The sequence below is a fragment of the Homalodisca vitripennis genome, chromosome 1, assembly GCF_021130785.1.
Source record: "Homalodisca vitripennis isolate AUS2020 chromosome 1, UT_GWSS_2.1, whole genome shotgun sequence".
NCBI classification, from domain to species: Eukaryota; Metazoa; Arthropoda; class Insecta; order Hemiptera; family Cicadellidae; genus Homalodisca; species Homalodisca vitripennis.
In genome coordinates this window covers 921,570-947,500 of record NC_060207.1, presented here as the reverse complement: position 1 = coordinate 947,500, position 25,931 = coordinate 921,570, and positions in this window count along the sequence as shown.

Below are 25,931 nucleotides of genomic sequence, written 5' to 3'. Positions count from 1 at the left end.
CGCCTACTTCCACTGATCATACAGTCTAATACAGTGCTACAGTCAAGTTTGCTTTGTCCTAATAAAGAAATGGTATACATATGTTGGTTTTCAAGCCCTACTTTTGTCAAATATCTGGTATTATTATTTTAATGCCCGTGATCAAGAGATTTAAAAGTCAAATAAAATCTGTACTGGCTTATTTTAGATTTGCACGTGTCGAAGTATATATTTTTGGTTTCATTAAATTACATATCTGATGCCACAGTTGAGTCCCTTTCCTAACATTCCAACCAAGGGAATACAAGCAGGTCTCAGAAACTTGCTTTGGCCAAAAATATAAACTTCCGGCCGTTTAAATTAACATTCGTTGAAAGATATCTCCAGTGTTAAAGTTGAGTTTCTCTTATTGTCCCATTAAGACAATGTATATATATATATATATATATATATATATATATATAAGAAGGAGTAAAAAGATGGTCTCTGGCCTTTTTACCAACGAACGGTACAAAAGCGCCTACTTCCACTGATCATACAGTCTAATACAGTGCTACAGTCAAGTTTGCTTTGTCCTAATAAAGAAATGATATACATATGTTGGTTTTCAAGCCCTACTTTTGTCTAATATCTGGTATTATTATTTTAATGCCCGTGATCAAGAGATTTAAAAGTCAAATAAAATCTGTACTGGCTTATTTTAGATTTGCACGTGTCGAAGTATATATTTTTGGTTTCATTAAATTACATATCTGATGCCACAGTTGAGTCCCTTTCCTAACATTCCAACCAAGGGAATACAAGCAGGTCTCAGAAACTTGCTTTGGCCAAAAATATAAACTTCCGGCCGTTTAAATTAACATTCGTTGAAAGATATCTCCAGTGTTAAAGTTGAGTTTCTCTTATTGTCCCATTAAGACAATGTATATATATATATATATATATATATATATATATATATATATATATATATATATATATATATATATATATAAGAAGGAGTAAAAAGATGGTCTCTGGCCTTTTTACCAACGAACGGTACAAAAGCGCCTACTTCCACTGATCATACAGTCTAATACAGTGCTACAGTCAAGTTTGCTTTGTCCTAATAAAGAAATGGTATACATATGTTGGTTTTCAAGCCCTACTTTTGTCAAATATCTGGTATTATTATTTTAATGCCGTGGTCAAGAGATTTAAAAGTCAAATAAAATCTGTACTGGCTTATTTCAGATTTGCACGTGTCGAAGTATATATTTTTGGTTTCATTAAATTACATATCTGATGCCACAGTTGAGTCCCTTTCCTAACATTACAACCAAGGGAATACAAACAGGTCTCAGAAACTTGCTTTGACCAAAAATATAAACTTCCGGCCGTTTAAATTAACATTCGTTGAAAGATATCTCCAGTGTTAAAGTTGAGTTTCTCTTATTGTCCCATTAAGACAATGTATATATATATATATATATATATATATATATATATATATATATATATATCAATTATTAGACTTCTTGATATAAAGTTCCTTTAATATTTCGGCTTTTTGCCGTTTTCAAAAAGGTATAATAAGGTATAATACAAAATAACAACACAGCAACAAAATTTACAAAAGTAAATAAATAAATAAAAACTGACATAAATAAACAAGAATTTTTGAACATGTGATTAACACCAAAGAGAAATAAATAATATCATGAACAGAGAATGAATTTAGAAAAATAATTTAGAAAAAATAATACATAATAAAAACAATTGACTATTTCATCTTTTATTCAGACCAAAGGGTACTTTTGATTTTAATATTAACTGATGTGCCTGTTCTAAATTTTCTAAGTCAATTTTGTTTCTATCTTCGGGTACTTTGCAAATACCTGTCAGTGCATAACATTGTTCAAAATTTTGTTGGTGGCCTAATGCGTGTTGTGAAACCAATTTTTCATCCTGTTTTTTAGACGAACAACGATGATTATTCATTCTTATGTGCAATGGATTTGTTGTCAATCCAACATAATCCATTGCACAATTTTTACATGTTAATTGGTAAATTACATTTTTACTTTTGCAATTAATTTCTCCTCTAATAGGGTAAGTTTTCTTTGTATTACTACTGGTGAAAAAATTGGACGATTTTATAATTTTGCAAGTATTACATCGTTTGTCTTTACAGGGTTGACACTTAAAATTTTTCTTCTTTTCTGAATTTTGAATGAGAGTAGGTGGCAATTTGGGCCGTACCAGAAGATTTTTCAGGTTAGTATTTCTACGAAACACTAGCCTGGGTGGTTTTGAAAATAAGTTTTTAGTAATTGGTGAAGATTCAAGAATTTTGTGTGCCGTTCTTAGAATATTGTTTGTTTTGTATAAACCAGGAAAATATTTTGTTATAAATTTTACGTCATCATTCTTTTGGGTTTTATGAATATTAGAGTGTTTAATTTGATTATTTATAAATTTTGAAGGATATTTTCTTTTGACAAATACATTTCCAAGTTTTTCTAGATAATTTTGAAAATCTGCACTATCAGTACATAATTTTTTGGCCCTAACTGACAAACCCTTTGGTACTGATTTTTTGACATGTACAGGATGGCAGCTGTTGAAATGTAGATAATCCATTGTGTTACTGTCTTTAATATGAATTTTTGTTTTGAGACATCCAGATTTAATAAAAACATCTACATCCAAGAATGTTATGATTTCTTTAGAAAATTTCCAGTTAAATTTCAAAATCGAGAATTTGTTTAGATTTTCCAAAAATTCTTTTAAATTTTCAAAGCTATTATTCCAAATCATAAAAATATCGTCAATGAATCTCAACCATACAAGAGGTTTGTAGGATTGAGAATTCAAAAAAATCTTCTTCTAATTTTGCCATAAATAGATTAGCATACGCAGGTGCCATCCTAGTGCCCATAGCTGTTCCATTAATTTGGATGTAATTTTTATCTTGAAATTTAAAGTTGTTCATAGTTAAAATAAAATTAAGTAATGTCATTATAAATTTTGTGCTGGGACTGGCTTGCTTAGGTCTAGTGGTTAAAAAACTATGTATTGCTTCTTCGCCCAAACTGTGAGGAATGTTTGTGTATAGACACTGGACATCAATGGTAACCATAATTGCATCGCTGGGAATAGGTTGCTTCATTTCATTCAATCTTTCGATGAAGTGATCGGTGTTCTTGATGTGTGACTTCAAATTTTTCACCATTGGCTGCAAAATGTCGTCGACAAAGCTGGAGATTACTCCTTCTTATATATATATATATATATATATATATATATATATATATATATATATATATATATATATATATAAGAAGGAGTAAAAAGATGGTCTCTGGCCTTTTTACCAACGAACGGTACAAAAGCGCCTACTTCCACTGATCATACAGTCTAATACAGTGCTACAGTCAAGTTTGCTTTGTCCTAATAAAGAAATGATATACATATGTTGGTTTTCAAGCCCTACTTTTGTCAAAACGTCTACTGCTGACTCTATTTTCTATCTATTTTCGGTCTAAGATACTTTAAATGTTATAATTGAGTTTGCCTTTTTATTACAACGAAGAAAATAAATATATGTACTTACGTAAAACTGAAAAGTATCTGCGGTTTAATATATCTATTTCAGCCGTTTAAATTCACTTTTTGTTTAATTTATTTACAGTTTCATAGTTAAGTTTGCGTTTGCTATTAAGAAAATATGTACACATGTGGGTTTCGAAAGATAACTTACATAAAAAACTTCTATTTCCGGTCTACAATATTTCTGGTAATGTATTTGATTTAGACTTTTTACTCCGATCAAGAAAATATATGCATACAAAAGCTTAAAAAGACTACTTTGGTCGCTTGTTGTCTTCTTCTGGTATAAGGGATATAATATATCATTTTTTCAACGATGTTCATTTAAAATTTCTAAATAGTCGTTTATAATATCTTTGCGATATAGACTTTTTGTTCTTTTTCAGACCGTAGTCTAGAAAAGAATGAGTCGTTGAGGCATATTTGTATCCATTCCTCTGATTTTCTTGAAATCACATGAAAAACATAATATACTAAGTCAAAGTAACCACCCAGTTTCGAGTACTTTACGTACAAACATCCTCAGCATTGTACATTAATGTGGCAATTATAATAACATTTATATAGTATTTCCTATACTTTACATAGTTTAATTTTTTACAGGTGAAGTCTGTAATAGCTATTAGATAGTAATTTTGCCTTTCCAATCTGCATAATACTACTGATCAAGTAGTACTGATCAGTAATTTTCTAAAATTTAAGTGTCAACAAATGTTTCTGTCTGTTTGTCAAGCTTCAGCAAAGTTGTTTACTATTAGTTAAATTTGGATTGTTTTTTCGTAAATATTATGATTATTATTCCAAATTCTGTCTTGTTTTTATTGTTCAGGGCGTTGTTCCTACGGTAGTCTGGAGATTTTTACCTTCAAAATGAACAGGCCCGGCCGCGGCAAATTAACAAAACCTTGAACTCTGTTGAAAAAGTAAAAATTTGAAATAACAATTTACAAAATTACAAGTCGAGGACAATCACGTTAGTAGTCTCTTTTAATCCGCTCGGTCAAGAGTAAAAGTTGAGATGGTAATTTAATAACAAACGTTTTTGTAACTATCTTGTGTAGAATTTGGCCTTAAGTGGGGGATCTCAAGTTTCCGAGTTTTTAAAACTCAATTTTAAAGTTGAAATTTGGTTGGTAACCACCAAAAACCGTTACTGACATACTGGAATTTATTATTCGTAAATAATTGGTTTTATATGTATAAATGAAGAAATAAACAATCTAAATTTTAATTAATTCCCGCAATTGTAGTTCTGCTAATTATTTTGTGATTAACTTTCAAACTCGGGTATCGTATTGTTGACCCGATAGTAACGCGATTGGCATGTAGACTAACAACGTTATGCGTACACAGCAGTTGCAATGCAACGACTGGACCTTCTATAATTTTGCCCCCCCTACAATTTTGCCGCCCGGAGCAAACGACCCCCCCCCCTTGTTGCGGCTCTGCTCTCCACTCCCTATGACGACATCTTCCGGAAACAGCAACGCCAGTTTCGAGCGTAAATTCAAGACCATCCTCAGGACCTCAACAGAAGCCGGTTCTCTCAATAGACTTATTAAGAATTATGTATCGCTCATACATTTATTGTCGTTTTATTCTGGTCACTGCTTATTACAACAGTTTATGTTCAACTGTTCGTTTATATGGTTCTAGGTATCAATTTATTTTGTTGTCATAGACTTAATAGTTATAGTTCTACACGTTTGTAGTTGTTTGCTGTCATTAATTATATATGATTTTTATTACTGTTATTGTTGTGATGTTATATTATTTATTATAATTTGTTACTACATTATTACTGCTGGTGTTTTTACGTTTACAGGCATGTTGTATTATCAACATTGTATCACTATTACCTTAGGCTCGTTATCGTGTCATTTTTCCTATCATTAAGTTTGCTTTAGCCTACATTAGTTTATTATTGTATCTTATTAATAATCACAGATAGTGCAACAACCAGCTGTATTCTCAATGACAAGTGATTGTTTACGTTAAAACATAAATAAAATAGATTTATAGATAACAAATGTTCAGTAAGGACATGTCTGCTTCAGTTATTTCAAACTAAATACTGTAATTATGACAAACCACCAACGTCAATAAAATAAATTTTACTACCAACGTCGGGTAGGCAAACATATATGTAGACGATACGTTTCAAAATCACAGTTTATACTTAATTGAGGTATGACATATAGGCTTTTTACGTTTCATAACATTTAGGATTCTTAGATATGTAGATATAAGTTTTCAAACATTCATAGGACTCCGTCCTATTGCATCATAGATGTTTTCATTAAGAAAACTACGCCTTTATATGTTAAATATTGCGTGTAAAACTGTTGTTAACAGCTAATTTCTACAGAGAAAGTATTATTGCTTTCTTGACGAAAAATAAATGGCTACAAAATAAGAGAGTAAAGATAATCATGAATGCCGCAATCTTTCTTAGTTTCTAGAAGTGTAATGATAGTGGTGTAATGACATCTAACAATCCATTTCTACTTTCTACTTGCACACTTGTAGCCAATATTCATACATTGAGATTATTATAGATTGAGACACAAACTTGTTTGCCGATCAGAAGTCAAACTAATTGCGATGCAGATGTAATTTGCACTGTACGTGACATCAGTTTAATTGCCAGCCGATACTCAGCGTAATTTGGCAGCACCAGAGGTACATCATGTGTCACATTTGTAAGCCTGGCTCCGCGTAGTCATATTGATAATGGATTATATCTACAAATAATTTTTAAACTTAAATAAATTTTATCAATCGAATAGTAAATGGAAACAATATATTTATGAGTACATTAATTCGTTTCATTGTGAGATACTGCAAATATCTAAAACAGCTTCAGCATTTTCTACGGCTATCCTCCTATGTGGATATATGAAACGTTAATAAATAAAAACATTAGATCATTTCTATTTGTTTTTTGAATTGAAATATAGTATATTCACGTTTTCTATTCCCATTTACTACAACAAAGGAAATTATGGAACTGAAAACATTCTAATATAAACAATATGAATGAATATAATATTGTGTAATATTTATAACATTTAATAATATTTCGATAACAATATATTTGTAAATATTCTAAAATTTTATAAACTTTAAAACTACATTAGTTTTAAATAGTAATATATTCAGTTTTGACAAAGACATATTTTTTATGTCTCAAAAACAAGGCTTAGCTATATTTTAATAATAATATCAAACTACGGTTATACTGTGGATATTTTCTAGTTGTAACAGGATGCAACATTTTTTAAAGTACTCCGTCTTCCATTTTATATATATATATATATATATATATATATATATATATGTATATATATATATATTTATATATTGTATTTGGCCGTATCTGTCACATATGCGTTTAAATAACCAAACTAACATGTGATCGGTAGACCAAATACCTGTCAAATGACTAATATATATATATATATATATATATAACTATAACTATATATATATATATATATATATAAAACTATAACTGTAACTATATATAAATAACTATATATTTACGCTATATGTTTATGACTAGGGAAAGCCCAAAGATTCGTGAACCAACAAGAATTGTTACGACTCTTTCCATTTCACAGTGATTGCACAGTTCGTGATATATTAAAATGCTAGAAGAGTATCTCAGTTTTTAAGTATCATGACATGTTTGCAAAGAAGGTAAGATTTGACGACATTTGTTATGTTTTACATGTGAAGACTGTAAATACCAATAGTTTGTAAATATATACAGGTATATCTCTTAAATGTAGTTATTTATAATACAAAGTAATAACATAGAGATCCAGTTATTCTTTTAATAATTTGATATTTAAATATACAGAGTTTAAATAGATCGTGAGTTTAACCTTTTTTTGGTACTCAACTAATTTTATTTGTGTATCATTATTTCACGTATGTATCATATATGTACAGGGTGTATATTATGTCTGGAAACACCCAAATATATCCTTTAATAATTTAAATATAAATTTGAAACCTCTTACAATCGTGATAGAGATTGGGCATCTACTTTTTGGAACAATGTTTTGTTATGTCACACCAACGGGGGACGTCCTGCCGAGGGTATCGTGAATATTCTTAATGGAAGCCTATACCTTGTGATACATAATTTTAAAAGGTAATAGCTTACTGAATTGAATGCCACAAACCGCATCTCAAGGGAATTATTCTATCAGAAAATAGAGCATTTTTAGTATTGAAAAATTTACTGATGTTCAACAATGTAATTTTAACATAGTTCTTGCCACAAAAATGTGTTACACTAATTTTTTAGCATTTTTTTAAATGTTCAATTAAATAAAACAAAAATTTCATTTTAAGCTGGTTGTATTAGCACAAATTTGCCAGTTTTTATTACAGTACAATTATGGAAATACTTATGTTATTGATTTCTTATTACAAATAAAAAATAATGTATGCTGTCAGAAAAGTCTTACAACAAACGTTTTAACCTGCATTTGGTGTCAAAGCAATTGTTCGAAACTGTGTTCCTTCTACGGTTTGACAATGAGCCAATCTTGTGTAAAATGATTCGACAGAGTTGCCTAACATTTCTTCAGTTTATCAAAGCAATCTCCTCTATAATCCTGTTTCTTAGGTCTTCCAAATTATGAGGCTTTCTTCTATAAACATTGGATTGTAAATGACCGCATAGGAAATAATCGATTGGTGACAAATCCGGAGATCTTGGAGGCCATTCGATTTCTCCTCTTCGGCCAATCCATTTATGAGGAAACCTTAAATGCAAATACTCTCTTACCTGTCTCCCATAATGGGGTGGAGCACCATCCTACTGAAACCATACATTATCAAGTATTCTCCTGATGCAATTTGAATAGCTGGGATTATTTCATTTTGGAGCATATTGTAGTAAAGTTCGGCATTTAAATTTCCATTGATGAAAAGGGTCCAACAATTTTGTTACCTAAAATTCCACACCATACGTTCAGTTTTTGTGGTTGCTGTGAATGGGACTCAGTAATCCATTGTGGGTTTTCACTAGCCCAGTAAACGGCAATTGTGCCTGTTAACATTGCCATTTAGGAAAAAAGTTGCCTCATCAGAAAATAGTATGTTGGTCAGAAAATCTCTATTGTCATCACATTTGCGCATCACAAGTTCACAAAACTCAACTCTTCTGTCGTAAATCATCCTCACTTAACTGTTGGACTAAATGAACTTTAAATGGTTTGTATTTATTAATTTTCAAAATCTTACTCACAGACATAGGGTGCATATCATGTTGCTGTGCAGCTTTTCTGAGCGATGTATGTGGGTCTTCAATAAATGTTTGCAAAACATCTAGTGCATGTTCTTCATCTGTTGCAGATTGAATCCTACCCGACTTTGGCCGATTACGTACACTCCCTGTCATTTCAAAACGCTCAATAGTTTTTGATATTGTTGAAACACTTATGGGATTCCTTTCTGGGAAAAGTGTCATTAAACAAATTACAAACTTCCCGATAAGATCTTTGACGATCGCCATATATCCTCGCATCATCAACAGAGTAATTCGTTCTCTTTCAGACAATTCCATTAAAATGCCAAATAAAAACTTAAACTACTTTAATTAGATAACTTGTTGACAGCAATGCTTCAGAGACACTGATTAACTCGACAGGAATGATATGACCTTTGTCCATTTGTAAATTCCCAAGCTTAGACCTGTCTAGTGAAAGCTCCATGCTCAACAAACTGAAACCTGTAGACCAGATGATTAATAACACAATAATGTTTCTCATAGGCTAGTACCTTTGTCTCTTTAAAACCTTCCTGCTGACTGGAAAACACCAAGTACAGATTCATAAGTAATCAGAGAAAGTGACTCATAAGTTTTATTCATTGTAATAAAAACTGGTAAATTTGTACTAATGAAACCAGCTTAAAAATAAATTGTTTATTTTATTTTAATTGAACATTTAAAAAATGCTAAAAAATTAGTGTAACACATTTTGTGGCAAGAACCATGTTAAAATTACATTGTTGAACATCAGTAAATTTTCAATACTAAAAATGCTCTATTTTCTGATAGAATAATTCCTTTGAGATGCGGTTTGTGGCATTCAATTCAGTAAGCTATTTACCTTTAAAATTATGTATCACAAGGTATAGGCTTCCATTAAGAATATTCACGATACCCTCGGCAGGACGTCCCCCCGTTGGTGTGGCATAACAAAACATTGTTCCAAAAAGTAGATGCCCAATCTCTATCACGATTGTAAGAGGTTTCAAATTTATATTTAAATTATAAAAGGATATATTTGGGTGTTTCCAGACATAATATACACCCTGTATATTCCAGTAGGTAGTAAAGTGGCGTTTCTGGCGCACTTTCCGAGCCAACAGTAAATCAAGGGAAAATACTGTTTAAAGGACAATAAACGAAACTGAATCCGTTCCAAAAGCGACCCAGAATCCTCTACTGGCCAAAAATGAAAAATAACCGAATCTATAGATGTTTGCTTCTACTTTCTTAAACTGTTTTAATGTAAAATCTCCTTAGAATCAATGTAAAATCTATTGGAAGTGTTGCCAAATCTGCTACGAATAAACTATAAATTAAAACTTATAAACGGAAATGATGGAATTTGCTAACAATCACTCGAGAAGTCGAGGGAATTGCCAACATCTTCATTGTTTGACGATGTTCATTATTTATCATTTCCAAGTGTACTATAAAATCATCGAGGATTTCTGGCTTAAAATCGTAGACAAATTCAACATCCAGATAATGAAAATATACAGGTAATATCTTTTTATAATAAACGTGTGTATCGATACCCACAAACCTTATGTATTCTTTGAAAAGGAAAATAATTTTGTCAATGGTTCTAAGAGATAAGTAAAAATTTGTATTCTGTTTTCTAAATTCTGTAACAAATTGTGTTTGCTTCTTGTCTCCATATTGTAATTTTCTAAGCAGGTTATTCAAATGTGTTATTTTTTTCGAAATTTCTTACTTTTAGGTCTTTCGTACAAAATTAAATTACAACCTCTACAAACTAAATATCTTTTATCAATAATTTCTCCTCTATTATAACACTTGTAACAGTTGGCATTATACTTTTCCATTTAAACAGAAAGATTTTTTGTTATAAATGGAGATTATGGAACTAACTCTGCCGAGATATAAATTTATCAACGCAAATGTTTATGTTTACATTTCTACAACAGAGATAAAAAGAAATGATTTTATTTTATTATTCAACTATTTAGGATATTTTGTCTATGATTACAAAGATTATTCCGGAGGAAATCGAGATTTTTCATCAGCGAAAGAGTATATTTTTGAAGTTTTAGAAGGAATGAAAGAGAATAATATAAACATCATCAATTATTGTTAAAGACAAAATGAATGATTGTGTCTTTGGTGTAGTGTTGTTAGTGTGCGTGTTTGGGGAATCACATCACATTCAACTTCTACGGTGTCTATTGTTTAGAGACTTGGCCCTGCACTGCTACTGTCCAACCAAGTTAATGGCTAGGAGCTGTAATTCGGGTCTTAGACTCTGGATTTTTTGTTCCCAAGTCTCAATTTTCTTTGGTAACTACTGTGTAGAAGTTGATGGAGAGATACAATTAGGGAATTTGTGTCGGGTGTTTTGTAAGTGTAATGTTGTATTAATGAATGATGTGAATAATGAATGTAATGAACGAATCAAGGAAGAGAAGGAATTAAGGAATAAAGTGGAAAGGTGAGGAAGCAAATGACCACAGTTGTCATTACTCGGCTTGTTATATAGTCATTACACTATGGCCACTAGTGTAAAGACTTGTCCCCAACCACTGAACGACAACCATGTCTTCCTCAATAAAAAGCGCGCCTGAAGCTCTGGGATTTGAAACCAGAACCTCAGGCTTAGAAGGCAAGCGTTTTACCAACTGAGCTACGAAGAGTCTCGAAGTCTATAAGCAAAATCTCTGCTGTACAAGTTGTTCAACTAGGAGCGCTAGTTTATAAATGTTTTTCATAATTCATAACTCAAAAACCACTCAACCGATTTTAATGAAATTTGGTACACATATAGTAAATACTTAACTCTTTCGACTTAACTTATCCATAAGGGTGAAATCATCCCCTATTTCTTAATATTCATAAAAAAATTATCAGAAAAATCTGAAACTTCAAAAACAAGCGAGTTCTAATTAAAATGTCATGAAAATAACAAAATTTTCAAAATCTCCCTTAATCATCCCTTATCTTTAAACTCTTATATCTCGAGAACTATTGGAGCTTTTTTGATGAAATTTGGTATATAGGTTCAGTAAATATTGAAATATTTTTTAAAATCATCACTTCCGGTCCATGACCTTGAAATAGTTTTTTCCTAATATCATCCCTATTTTTCAAAGTTTTTTAATGCAATTTAAAATTAATACTTTTATCAATGTCTTTAACAATTCTGTAAAGTTTTAAAATTATCTGATGAATAATAGTGAAAATAACGCGATTTTTACTGAAGTTCTCTAATATCGTTCTTAATCACATCATAGGCTAAAAATTTCTCAGAAACCACAACAACATAACAAATCGCGTTTGTAACAGCATTTTGAAACTCCATATTGATAATTATATTGTTATTTGAACCAGAAATATTTGTCAAACTCTTTGTTGTATCAATGACATAAATAGGTCTATTCGCTAAAAATTCTTTAGGATTGTAATACATTTCCTTATTATTACAGTAAACTTTCTTAAAATCTTGATACATCTGATACATGATTCTGAAAAGACCTCCTGAAATGTTTAAATTTTGTAATTCATCTGGATAATAAGAACCGTTCAATTTTACTCTGATATTTTTTTACATTCAAACTATCGAACTTTGAAGGATTTTTTCTTGATTATTCTGTCTATCTGTTTGAAAACCAATGATAACGAACTTGGGATTGAAAATATTTTTATAAATATTTGTAATATCGAAGGAATAAGTTGGTCCAGTAATACCCTTTTGTTCAATACATTGCCAATCTAGAAAATTAAACATAATGTTTTGACTTTTTGTAATTTCATCAATCAACCTAATTTTACTCGTGGCTTTATAATCAATCATTGGAACTCTAATAAAAAAATCTGTAATTGTTATTTTTCCATCAACAGGCATAACATTTCCAGTTGCAGTCTTCAGAATCACATCATCGTTTTCTGCTCTTATAAAACTTAGATAAAATCCTCCTTTATAGAGCGGAATAGTAACATTTTCAAAAAATCCTAATCCAAAATGAGATAAATTTCCAGCTGCTTCAAAAACACCAAATTTAAAATCTGATTCAAAGCCATTAGAAGTTTGAGAAATAACATCACTTTTTGAATACGAAATAGTTCCTTTAATTGTGATTAATTGGCCACAGTTTTCGACTTCTTCTATCAATTTATTGTGTTTTCTTACTTCAATCTTAGAAAATAAAAACGGTATAAAATTATCGATTAATCTAACATTATCAGTTCCAAAATATGCTTGACCATCTTGTTTTGTTAAAGTTCCAGAAATATAAAACTGGAAGTTAGACGAGCAAAAATTATCTCCAAAATCAATATTAAACTCAGTTCTTTTATTCGGTTCATTCAAATGTTGTTTACTAATTGGATAGAAATTTTTAAACTCCGCCCTTTCAATATCGCCTGAATACTTTTTGTAGTCCACCATTTAATAAGAGAAAATTTCAAAATTCTTTTACGAAAATTTTAAACATCAGGTATAAGTCGATAAGAAAAGATATAAATTTTAGTTATTTTGTTAATGATCTACTTCGTCATATTCGGGATTCTCTTCCTTAAATTTTGCAATTTCGGCCACATATTTCAATAAAATCTGCACAGGATAGTAACCACTATCTATAATATTATTCCAATAAACTGTATCTTTATTTTCATCCAAAAACTTTATACTCAAGTGTTGATAGAGACAAAGAACAGAAATATGATCTTTTAATTGATAATGTATATTTTCTTCAATGAACTCTGATGATAAAGTTTGATATTTAGCAATGTTATACCAATTCAATTTGTTTACGTATAATCTCATCATATCTTCGGATAATTCATATTTTGAGAAATATCATCCCAATGCTCTTTTTTCAAATCTCTTTCGTGTTGCATTATAAAAAGATCGAAAGCACTGTAATGTCCCGCTATCTCTATTTATTAAGAAAATATTTCAAAATCAAGTTTTTATAAATTGGCTCTTTTTAGCGTTACATTCAGCACATTTTCCAGAAATTCTTTTAAGTCCATTGATATTTGCGTAATATTTTATATCATTTGTTGCAGTTTTTGCCTTACACCTCACACAATATATGAGCGCCATTTATTTAGGGAAAATTTATTATGGATAAACCCCTGCGAGAATACCTACATCATTAATTCTTTCATTAAGTTCTTCATGGAACTTATTAATTTGTTTTTCTAATTTTTTAAATTTATCAGCGTTTGAATCACTGTATTGAACAAATTTATGAGCAATATTTTCAAAGGTTTTGGTGGCATCTAAACTGAACTTATCAAAAGACTGTTGAAATTTTGTAAGTTTTTCATTAATTTCATCACAATTTTCTATAGATCTTTTATTTCTGGCTTCTAACTTTTCATAGACTTCTGTTGTAAAATCTTTAACATGCTGTTTATGATTCTCATAGTTTTGTTTTAGTTCATTAAACATTTTAATATGATCTTCGAATTGATCTTTTACGATAACATCAAACGGATAAATTCCCTTACTAACGCTGCTAAGTCTTTTTCCTTTAAAACCTAAGGCATTTTTAACATTCGGATCATGTAAATCAACAATATCGATGTTTTCTGATAATTTTAGAGGTTTTAAAATTTGTTCTTTAACAACAACATCATGTTTGTCAATACCAGGTCGAACGCCGACAATTCTTTTCTTATTAGCCAAACTAACATAATTCTTTTCAACTTTGATCGCTTCAGTAATTTTATCAGCTTTTTCGATATGAGACATTAAATTGGCAAATATTTTTTTTGTACCATCTTCAAATTCTTTTTTCAATGTTTTTATTTTATCAGCAACTTCATTTGAACTCATGAAATTTGCAAGTTTGTTATCATATTCTGCTTTAAAATCTTCAATCTCGACAGCAAACATATCTGAATCTGGAAGGTTTTGTAATAAATTTTCTAACTTGTTATCAAACTCATTTCTAAAACTATCAAACTTCAAACTATTATCTACATTTTGAATACTTTCTGTTTTTATTTGTGTTCCAAATACATAAAAAATATTTTGTGATTCCATATTTATTAAGTAATAATTTGTTTACAACACTTCTTTAAAATCTTTACCATCACTCAGATCATTCAAAACAAAAACACATAAATGACCAAAAATTGGTGGATCTCTATAATCTTGAATCTGAGAATCATTGTAGTAGACGCTTGATTTTTTCAAATATTGGATCAATTCTCTCGGGGGGTTTTCCTCAATTCTTCCATACGAATCAAAATAATACGCAATCTTATCATCTTTTATAATAGCAAATACAATGCGTTCCACTTCCAATAATCGAGTCTAAATTCACAATTCCACATTCAAATTTCTTAACTTTTTCAGGTAATGTATCTCTCATGAAGATTCCTCTAAAATGTTTAATATTTTTGCAGATTTCTTCCAATTCCCCGAATGTTAATGGTTTGATTTTTTTTTAATGTTTGATTTCACGTAATTCAAAGTATTTTCATCTAATCCAGAGCCTGTAACATCTTCCAACTCTTTATCTAACCAATTTAAAATGTTTCGAACAATAGGAATCACGTCTTTTTCAACGATTGGAGCAGCTTTACGAACATAAGGAACAACATTTTTAACAACTGGAATATTTTCTCCAAAATCTAATAAATCTTTCAAAAGTCCACCATTTTTAAGTTCTTTCAACTGATTATAAGAAAATTATATTCTGACGCCTTGATCGTTTTTCTTGTGTTTTTCGAGTTTATTGTATTGTCTATTTGTTAAAAATATCTTATCTTCGCCATTTTTTAGTTGATCTATTTTAAATTGAATACTAACAGGTATTTTCTTCTTAAAAGCGGATTTTATTTTTTCTTTCTGATTTTTGCTGAAATTTACGTTTACCTCCATTTATATAGTTACAATTTCAAGTTCTCTTCGATTCCCATTCCTAGTTTTCTCTTCAAAAACATTGCTCCAGCTGTTAGAAACGCAACAAATCTTTCACCTAAACTAGCATCTTTTGATAAAAATCTATCCATTGCTTTATCTTGCAAAATTTTATCTGCAATATGCCTAGAATTTGTGTCTCTATGTTTTGCATAAAAAATATCGTGCTCCATTGCAGCTTGATCTAATTTATTCACACGAGGATCTCCTCTTTTTAGTCTTTTTTCGAGGTTTGTGCCAGGCCCCAGATACTGATAAGTTGGTACGTGTAATTCAAAAGGTAAATTGTTGATAAAATCATTCAAAAGTCCACTACCCTCAATCATAGATGAACTTATTGCCGGCAAAATTCGTTTTAAATATTTAATTCCATCAGATTTTTCAATCATTTCATCAAGTTTGTTCGAAATAAAATCTTTAATCGCTTTCTTTTCGTTCAAAAAATTGTTATTTCCAGCCTTTTCTTGAGCATAAATATAATTAATAATTCCATCTAGTTTTGTCAAATCTTCGATATATCTGTATTCAATCTTATTATCACTGTATTTTCTTACACCAGATCCTTCGATTCATTTTTCCCAAATTGGTTTAATTAAATTCATATATTTTTTACGTCTACTTGACTTAGGTTTTTTAGTGGATGGATCATTATTTTTGTAAATTGAATCAGACTTCCATAAAATTTCAGTACAATTTTGTAAATCTTCTTCAGAATATAAATCTTCTTTTGGAACATCTTTGTCTGTTATTAATCTCCATAAACCGTGAGTTCCTTCATATGTTTTTTCATTAATAATTATATCATTATGTTCAAAATTAATGGGTAAATTTCCAATCATAAAACTTTTCTTTTTTCTATCCCAATACAAACCAAATTTATCATCCTTTGCTCTAGGAAGAAACTTTTTACCAATTTCACCAATTATTATATCCGTTGTCCCAGGATTTATTGGTTCAACTATTGTAGAATCTTCAATGATTCTGGGTCTAAATGGTGTAGAAGATGGTAGTTTTGGCAATTCAAATTCTTCTACTTCAGATTCTGGAATCGAAATATCAGCAAATTGTCGTACAACTGGAACCAAATCCATCATAATTTTATTTTGATTTAAAAACATTTTCAATTTTACCTTCAACATTTTTCATTGCAGAAGTTAAAGGTTGATTAATTTTTTGAAGAAATTCTTGTTCTTTTTCATCAATTCTAATCTGTTTTATACATTCTTTGATTAATTTTTTTTTCTATTTGATCAAGTTTTTTCGCCTCTTCAGAAGTTACGTTCGCCATTTAATTAGAAAAATTTTGAAACGTGGAACGTAAAAACGTGAAAGTGAAACGTAAAAACGTGAACGTGGAACGTAAACGTGAACGTGGAACGTAAAAACGTGAACGTAAAACGTAAAAACGTGAACAGATTTACCGTTTTTCAGTTGTTTTTATAATGTAAATAAAAAGTAAAGATAATGTAAAAATAATTGTAACAAATATTTTATCAAGTAGATTTGTCAGACTACTGAGCAGCATTTATATTAGAAAATTTATTCAGATATTTACCATTTTTAGGCTTCAAAGTTAGATTAATAGTTAAAAATCCATAGTCTTCTTTCCAAATTTTATCACATAATTCATTAAAGTGGTTAAAACTCATATCAGATCCCACATAATTGTTGTAAATTTTTCTCGAATAGTGATCATCTTGCTTAAAAACACACAACATATTCAAATTATTTCTAATAACCTGTTTATCAACCTTTGAAAAGCATTGAGAAAGATAGATACAAGATATATTTTTGTGACGAGACATTACGAAATATTCCTTAATAACGTCCTGATTTTCCAAAATACAATCATCAAAAACGATTAACGAATTGGGTTTACATTCACTTAACGGAACTATGTCCTCAGAAGCATTATAAAAATGTGATATTTCTTTGCTTAAGACCTTCTCAATATATTCAAATCTTTCCTGTAATTTTTTGTTTGCGTCTTGTTCTAAAGATTTACTAAAAACATACAAATTGGAATAAGGAATCAACCTATTGTAGATAAAACTCAATAATAAAGTTGTTTTTCCACATCCACTTGAACCAACAATTAACAATCTGATTGGTTGATCTTTCTTATTTTCTTCAAACGTTTGAAGTTTTATCTGATCTTTTTGCTTTAAAAATTTCTCCATTTAAATAGCGAAAATGAAGCTGTTCAAGTTGACTTCAGAAAGCTCTAATTTAGTTTTAAACTTGGAACATCCTATTCATTTAGAGGAAGAATCAAATTATTTCATTGGTTTAAGCGGTTTTTATTCTGACAATTTTGCGATGAATATTTCTAAAGATACACCGATTAGTTTTTTCAATGATAATAAACAATTTTATGAAACGTGTTACATTAAAAAAGGCTTTTATACTTTTGATAAAATTAAGGAATTAATTGAGAATTACTTGAGAAAGTTCAAACAAACGGATAACATGTTAAAATTTGATATAAAAGACTTTGAAATGAAAATAGTACTCAACAAAATTCAACTTAAATCTCCTGTTATAATCTATTTTTCTCTAATTTTGAAAAATGTATTGGGTTTTGATAAAGAAATTTTGGAATCAAATCAAGTACATGTAGGAAATCCAAAATTTAGACCATTCGATGTAATTGAAGTGCACTGCAATCTCGTTGAACCTAGTTTTAAAAATCATTCTGAACATTTTCACAAAGAATCTGAAATTTTGTACACATTTTTCCCAAATGTTGCTTATGGATCAAAAATCAGTAAAAACCCGAATGAAATCGATTATATTCCAATTAGAAAAAATATTAAAAGAATTCAAAAAATCGTTCTAACTATACAAGACTCTGAGGGAAATTTATTATAAAATGAGAGTAAAACAACAATATATTTAAGATTTAAGTAACTAGTTAAATTTTTTTTTCTATCTAAATGGAGTCAGTTGTAGACCTACTCAATAATCAACTTACATTCAATAATAAAGAAATTGTAACGATTGTAGACGAAAACAATGAAATCTGGTTTGAGGCTAAAGATGTTTGTAAAATATTAGATTATGAAAAAACAAAAAACGCAATTAAATTAAATGTTGATGATGATGACAAAATTGAAATTTTTACTTAAAATACAAGGGGCTATTCGAATGGCCCCTTAACAATCTTCATCCTGACACTGTTTTTATCAATGAATCTGGACTTTATTCTTTAATTTTGAGATCACATAAAAAAGAGGCAAAAATCTCCAAAAATTGGGTTACAAAAGAAGTTTTGCCAAGTATTCGTAAATTTGGTGAGTACAAACTTGAAAACAAGATTAAATATTTAGAGGACGAAGTTAAACACTTGCAATTTAAAGATGAAATCAAAACGGAAATAATTGCAAAACAAAGTGTAAAAATTGACTTAAGGGGAGATGTACGCCCATAAGCCCGTAATGTTAAACATATGCTAATATATAACCCATTATCTCAGAAAGTATCAGAGTTATAAGATTGAAATTTTTTACCCTAAAATAAACATAGTATTCTAAAGACACCCTACTAATTTCATTGAATTCCATTAACTTTTTGGCATTATTTTTATTTTTTAAATATTTGTAAAGTTTTTTGCTTATAATTTTGGATTACTATTTTAAAATAATTTTTTATTGTTGAGCTAGAAGTTTAAATCTAGTAGGGGTTGTGTAAACAGACATTCTTAATAACCTGTAAAAATTTGAAATGAATTGGCCTTCTACTTTCTGAGATAATGGGACTTTTGTGTAAAAAAAATAGATTTTCGGGAAATCGCGAAAACATGATAAACATATATTTACTTACATTTCAAAACATTCCAGCTTCGTAATTCTGATCATTTTCCTTCTCAACATCAAGGAGTTTCTTCCTGATCATCCTGGTCCTTTTTCTGGCTAGCTTTGTCTTCTCTTCACATGCTATATATCTGATTTTATCATCCGACCTCGATCAATTTCACTAAGGCACTTTGCACAATTTTTGCCAATTTTGACCCCAAGCCCTTTTAAGACTGCTAATCTCCCCTGACTGCCCTCATTAAAAGTAATAACTGCATCATATGTACCTAACTTTAGAGTTTGTAGTCCTACAAAGTTATTTTTTTGGCACTCTGGACCAGAGAACAGAATTGAAGCTTTCGTTAATATTTTGAGTGCGGCCGTGCAGACTAACAACTCTAACAACTCAGTTTTTGCCAGGTCCCTGAATATAGGTTTTATCAGATCAATTATGGGCTGGTCCAGTGAATTTTTATGTTCATATGTTTTAGCATCCCGAATGGCTTGCTTATACCTACACCATGATATGTCGCAAAGCTGATGCTGTGGGTTGTCGTCCGTGGACGCTTTATGCAAGAAAAAAATATTATTTTTATATTATTTAGGATCCGTATATGCATGTATTATATATAATTTTAATCAGAACAAACTAAACAATACAAAAAAAAATATAAAAAAAATAAATCAAAATTTTTAATTTTCGGGCGTACATCTCCCCCTTAATGAAACCAGACCTTGTTTGTAAAGATTTTGATAAGAAAAAACACCATGTTTTTGTATTAATTAAAAAGAATCACATGTGGGAATATCCTTATTACGTTATCAGAGCTCAAAAGAGAGAAATACCGAAAAGATTGAAAGAACTTGAAATTGATTACCCAGAAATGGAAATTTTGTTAAGACATGGTGATCCAAATAGTATAAATCTTTATAATCAAATGAAAGAATCTTTAAATTTTTTATACAACGGAAATCATTTTATCACAAATATGACAGAATCTCGACTGATTTATAAGATATCTAAATTGCACGATGAAAATGTTAATAAATTTTACTAAACATTCGAATTATGATATTTTGTTTGTAAATGTCTTTTAAGACTATAAAATTGTTGAATTTCTCTTCCACATACGCAATGAACTGGTCTAGCAAAGATTTCTCTAGCACATTCTTTACAATATGCTTGTTTTTTGTCTTTACTATAATGGTGATTATAAAATTCTGAAATATTCTTATCTTTTTTACACCGTGTGCATTCTTTCTCTTCTAAAGTTAATTTTTCCATTTTATTAAATAATTCTTTTCTATATTTCTTATTACAATCCTTACAATAATAGTATAATCCATCTTTTCTAGTCTTATCTTGACAAAACTTCGATAAATCTTTAAATTCTTGACACATGGAACATTTCTTTTGGGCCTCCATTTATATAGAAAAAATTATAGCTTTGACTTCCTCAATTCATATTCATAAAACTTTCCGGTTATTTCTTCATTATTTAAATCTCTTATACTATAAGTTACAGGATCTGTGTTATTAATTTGATAAATCACAAAGATTTCTCTTGACTAATTGTTCTTATATTTGTTCGAAAATGTTGTTTTTTTACTAACAATTCTTACATGATCATTGACTTTAAATTTAGTTTTCGTGTGAATTTGTTGTGGAACATACTTGAAAACGGTCTCTAATAACTCCCTTTCTGCATCCTTATCTACGTTTTTGGGCTTCATTTTGATCGTGCTGTGAACTGTATCGTTATAATTGTTTACGATTTTTTGAAGAATATCGATCCATTTAAAGTTTTTATTAATCTCAAAAATTACTTTCATTCTCTCATTTTGAGTTCTGTTATATCTCTCTACAATACTTGATTTCTCTTCGTTTTCAGTATGATAAATCTTAATGTTGTATTTTCTCAAAACATCGCTAAATTCTTTATTTTTAAACTCTAAACCCTTATCTGTATGAAGTAGGTTTGGAAGTTTGTGATTGATCCTTATAGCATCTTTTACTATATCTTCAAAAGCTTTTGAAACATCCTTGCCGTTTTTTCTTTTGATAGCTCTTGACCAAGCATATTTTAAGAAAGTATCAATAACATATACTTAAATCCATCATTTTGATCTGAATAGTTAGACATTATAACTAAATCTGCTGCCCATAAATCGTCAATTCCTAATGTTATAATTTTTCTCTTTTTAAACTTTTTTCGTACTGGTGCATGAATTTCTCTAGCTTCAATCTCGATTTCTTCCTTATTCTTAGATTCTTTCTTTACTTGTTTTTCGTAAGGATTCTTTATAAATTTACTCTTTTTTGTCTTACATTTTGAACATTTTGCTGCAATTTTATACAATCCGTTTTGAGTTTGAACAATTTTAGAATCTATATTTTTCGTTTTTTTCTTACATTTGTGGCAGTGAATTAAATCATCTTCGATTTATATATCAAAGTTTCCAAGTTTATTTAATTCGTGTAATATATCACATTTTGTTTCATTTTTATAGACATACGGTACTGTATCGATCTTATTTTCTAGGAAAATTCTCTTATCTTTAGCGTTCAGTGCTAACTTGTTTATAGTAACAGTGTACAACTCATGTTTGTAGCTTTTGATTACTGTCATCTCCCTAAATTCTTCTTTATCTTCGAACAAACATTTCTTCAAGTTTTCGATATTTATTGTTTTATTTACAACGCTTCTCTTAATTCCTTTACATCTTACTGGATTTTTGTCTAGATATTTGTACGAGTACATTTTCGATCTCAATCCACAAAATTCTTCTAAAACTTCGCTATTTAACTCATCTTTGAATTTCCCTATTACCTTCTTATTTTTAGTATTGAAACATTCGTGATCTTTTGGATAATCACTTGTATCAAAGTCATCTATATTTTCTTTAATAATTTTAAAAGGATCTCGTTTCAATTCTAGGAAATAACTGTCTGTATCCATGTAACACAGATTCAAATCTGGGTCAAACTTCTTTAATTGATCGTAATAAAACTCATACATTAACAATTTTGATAGGTCAAGAACTGAAAATCCTATGTAGATCGGTTTGTTAAATTTAACCTTTTGTTTGTACATGTGACTCGCTATACAGTTATCGTAAAAGATATTGAAACATTTTAAGTTCGTTTTCTTGGCCTGTTTCATTGAAAATTCTTCATTTCCTAGTTTGATATCACATCTATTTCGCACATTTTCCATAGATTTTCCAAAAACAGAGTTGTTCATGAGCTTATAAAAATCTTTCTCAAAGTCACTTGTAGCTTTGGTTCTCATGTTTGTGTTAAAATCAATGTACTTTTTCATAAAAGGCTTCTGATCGAATGCTATAACTCTATTCACATGTTTCAACACCATCACTTGTTCGAGGTAAAATTTCAAATTTCTTGAATGAACAACGTATTCAGTTTTATCCAGTAAAGTTGTGCAAAGTTCGTTTTTATAATGTTCGGGAGCAAGAGATAAATCCTTGTTATGTTCATGTAAATTTGTTGGATATCCTAGATCAACTTTGAGAATATAGCCATAATCTTCGTCGCCTGTGAGTTCCAAAATTGTTTCTTGCCACTCTTCTTTTGTGTAAGTTTTAGGATTCATCCACTTAATATCACCACATGGTAAATTTTGCATAAGACCATAACCATAAAGGTTGTTTGCATCGACATAAAGTAAATAGTTTTCGGGCTTTGTCTTATCGAAATCTTTCAAATATTTGTTATTTGCTTTAACATATCGTTTAATACATTGAGAAATGCCTCCACGAATGCCTTTTTCAATCATTAAATACATATCGTAATCGTGTATCAGTTGAAGCTCGATTTTCGTTAATTTTAACATAGCATCCCAAGCAAGACTTGGAGCAGTTAGATAATGTGCTGGATCAAGTTTGTAACAATTTAGACAAATGTTTCTGAAGTTTTCGAATATATCAGCGAGCAATAGTACATCTTGGATATTGTACAAATCAGAGTAATTTCCAAGATTTGTCTCTTTTAATTTGTTCCAAACGCTCAAGTAGTGTTGATAATCTTTCAAAGATATGCTTCATCTGTCAAAAGTGAATAGAAATCTTCAATTTTCAGCTCTTCTGTGTAATCAAGTTTTTCAATACTATCGATAAATTCTTAGGGAAATATTCCTTTTCCAGAAAGACTTTTAAAGATTTCTTCTTCGTCATTTGGCTGTCTTTTTAGAATTTCATTCAGACCATCTTGTATAAAATGATTGGTATGTTTAAAGTCTTCGTTCTTTAGATTTTTCGCTAATTTTTCAATAGATGACGCCATGAATCTAAATGTGTCAACGAAAGAAAACTTGATAAATTTTCTAGGTTTATCACTGTCAAACTCATAGCCATATCCAGAATAATTTATATATCGTTCGTCGGTGTTTGCAATCAAATCGACGTTTCCATATTGTTTAGCCAATTCTTTTATGTACAAATGAGTATCGTAGTTACTCATATTGTAGCAGAAAACTGGAATATTTTGTGGAAATTTCAAATTCAGATTACAACATGAATGAGCTGCGCCTCGAAATTTACCTGTTAAATGACAATGATCTCTTACTTTTAATCTTTTTTCACCATCAAAACCCTCTGTTTCACAGATATGACAAACGTTTGAATTTTGATACAAAATTTCTTCTTCTTCAGTTAGTTTCATAGGTTTCATATTCTTCGAATTATATTTTTTCGCTATGTATTTCGATAATTTATTGAGCTCTTCAAACAATTGTTTTGTAACATTTGGCAAATCTTCTTCTTTTTTGGCTCGATAACATATCGGTTTATACATGCGATTGGTCACATTCGACACTAAATATAGAGTAAAACCATAAGGAATGTGCTTCTGAATCTTGGTTGTAGTCGATCTTTGTGGATTGTTCTTGCATGTCGGAATCTTTTCTAATATGCTCTCAAAGTCCTTATAAATAACGTACGGATGATTAAACTTCTTTTGATAATTAGTAAATTTAGTTGTTTGACCTGGAAACGGCATAATTGGCTTACAAACTTCATGTTGCTTGCAAATTTCTAAATGATCCGTTAAATCTCCAGATTTGTGGAAATGGCTTAAACATCTTCGACACAAGAACATCTTGTGAGCATTTTTGATAATTGAGAACTCGCTAATCTACTTAAATCTGTTATCAAAACATAACGGGATTTATCATCTTGTTTAAAATACAATAAGTGAATGTTTAACTCAGCATCATATTTTTCAGAAATTTGTAACGGAAAAAGCTTAATATTTTCATCTAAACTGTAGACATTGATAGACATTTTAGGATATTTATACTTGGAATTGTAACTTCGTTTCTCAAATAACTGTATATTTTTCAAAGACATTGGATACTCAAAGCCCGAAAATATCTCGTCATTTACAAATTTTTCATCTTGTTTTGATCTTTCACAGTCTCTTTTGGGTTTTTGAATAGCGCATCGGATAGAATAAATAAAGCAATAGTCATCTTTATTTTTGATATTTATACAAGCTTTTTTATCTTTGATTTTCTTTGGTAAATCGATATATGATCCGGCATTCATCATTTCGTGTTTGTTAAGGCTCAAAACTAGTTGTATGCAGCTTTTAAATGTCCATCCAGAACCTCTATTTGGATGATTTGTCTGTTCTCGATGTGTTAATTTATTAAATTGCTTAGTAATAAAGTCGTTTACGTCAAAGATTTCATCTGCTTTTATAATAAAGTACATTGGGCAAGTTTGTGGTTCACCGTTCACTAAAGTTCTTTCGTATTTACATTCCAAAGAGAGATATCCTTTCATATTTTTAACATTTTCTTGAAATTTCTCGATTAAACTTTTAATTTATGGCCGCATAATTGAAAGATATTTGTAAATTGACATGGAATTGTCGTTCAAGTTTGTTAAAATGTAATGCTTGAAAAGACCGTGTATTGAGGATAAAACTTCTACATCAATGATATTTTTAGGTTTTTCGTTAAGAGTTTTGTCAATTTCTTCGATCATTTCAGACTTAGTTTTATCGTTTGTTTCAATGGACAATTTTTCAGCGATTGATTGAATGTTTTCACTATTAAATAGATTGAGATCTTTTTTATCTTCCTTAAAGCTTTTCTTTAATTCACGCAATTTTTCTATGTTATACATCTTTTCGTGACCATCGATTTGATTCTCTTTAGCCCATTGTCTTAAAAAATTCAGTTCTTTCTCGTAAATTTCTTTGTTTTTGGCATGGATTTTGGAGCCATAATGTCGATCATAGTTTTTTCTTAAAATTTCTTTTTTGCAGAACGGACATGATATTTTTTCGCACGCCATTTATATAGAAAAAATTTGAGTGTGTCAAGTTTCACTATTTAGTAAAATATCTTTTTATTAA